The sequence below is a fragment of the Schistocerca piceifrons genome, chromosome X, assembly GCF_021461385.2.
Source record: "Schistocerca piceifrons isolate TAMUIC-IGC-003096 chromosome X, iqSchPice1.1, whole genome shotgun sequence".
Classification (NCBI taxonomy): Eukaryota; Metazoa; Arthropoda; class Insecta; order Orthoptera; family Acrididae; genus Schistocerca; species Schistocerca piceifrons.
This window is the reverse complement of record NC_060149.1, coordinates 586,203,471-586,205,156: the sequence shown is the minus strand read 5'-3', so window position 1 is coordinate 586,205,156 and position 1,686 is coordinate 586,203,471. Positions and strand designations below refer to the sequence as shown.

General features: G+C 39.4%; 1 pseudogene; it reads right to left on the bottom strand.

Moving 5' to 3' along the window:
* Nucleotides 1-1,221: 1,221 nt before the first annotated feature.
* On the bottom strand, nucleotides 1,222-1,339 carry LOC124723588 (annotated as a pseudogene).
* Between the last annotated feature and the right edge of the window lie 347 nt (nucleotides 1,340-1,686).

The window sequence follows — 1,686 nt, the reverse complement described above, 5'->3', positions numbered from 1 at the left end:
TTGAAAATTTCGCTTGATTTTGTTAGAAATCTTTCCATTGTAGGTCATAGCTATATATTATTTGTTGTTATTTCTGACAGTCACATGATTGTCACTTATTTGGTTTGGTTCTAGTTCTTTTATCTTATTTTAACCTGTCATTACATCCCTATCTTTATATACATTCAAGCACTGCCACTTGCTGTAAAATGTTCAGTTCTCTTTCAGCTTCATGCTGGTAGAGTGGTAATCTTAATAACCTATACAGCATTGCATTGGAGTACGTTCACTTGTATCATCGAAGGTGCATTCATCAATAACTATATCAGTCCATGTAGTTCTCCTATGAATGCTAAATTCATGTTTTCCTTCTTTATTAGTAGTAAATCTAAGATGTTGTTGTTTATGGGTGTCTAAGACAATAAGAGGAGAGAGCATGTGTGGTGGGACAGTGGGAACATGTGTGCTGCATCTAAAATCAATGTGGGAGCCCTTGGGCATCGCTTTCTGCCCCTTGTGGCAATTATCATATGACCGGTTGGCTCACAACATGACATTGAACAAGCAGCCACTGAGACGGAGTGTGCCATCATGGAGGCAAGCTTGTAGCAACACCCTGGATGCAGACACTGTGTGACACTGAAACCACATTTTTTGTGAGGTTTTTAAATGTTGTTACACTTTATAAACTTCAAGTTTTAATCAAGGATTTCCATGAATAGTATTCTCAAAACAATTATTAATTTAGTTGTCAAATGTAATTTTCCATCTATACATGACAAATCCACACCATGATACCTGCTGTTAATTGCCCTATGGGCTATATGAATAATGTGGATACTACCAAAGTACTTTACTATCCTGTGATGCAGCAAGTAAAATTTTGCCGATAAGCTGGACAGGTTCCTCTTATAACTAGAACATTACACAATACTCTGATGCATTTAATTTCAGTTATATTATAAGAAGAACATTGTACAGTGTAAATTATAAGTTGGTAGGTCATTTTATTTTTTTCTACTTGATTTATGCGATACCAAAGCACTCCGTCTTTAGGCTCCGAGTGGCCTACCAGGACCATTTGACCGCCGTGTCATCCTCAGTGGAGGATGCAGATACGAGGGGCGTGGGATCAGCACACCGCTCTCCCGGTCGTTATGATGGTATTCTTGACTGAAGCCGCTACTATTCAGTTGAGTAGCTCCTCAACTGGCATCACAAGGCTGAGTGAACCCCGAAAAATGGCAACAGCGCATGGCGGCCTGGATGGTCACCCATCCAAGTGCCGACCATGCCCGACAGCACTTAACTTCAGTGATCTCATGGGAACTGGTGTATCCACTGCGGCAAGGCCGTTGCCTTATGTGATACTAAAACAGCTCATATTAAAAATTAAAGTAATCTAGATATACAATATGGTCCATACAACTGCACAGTATTCTATGATGAGGTGTACAGTGTTTTGTAAAAAATGCCCTTCTTAGACTGAATGTATGTTCCCAGTATCCTAAAAATGAACTCATGCCTGCCACCTGCTTTACATAGGACTAACCCTACATTATCATTCTATTACAAATCCGTAAAAATTGTTACAGCCAGTTATTAGTCACTGGTTCTTCCTTGTTGATACTTATATTCAACAGGAATGGAGAATGTGAGGGATATGGAAAAATAGTGGTATGCACTTTCCTCGCACTACCACAATCC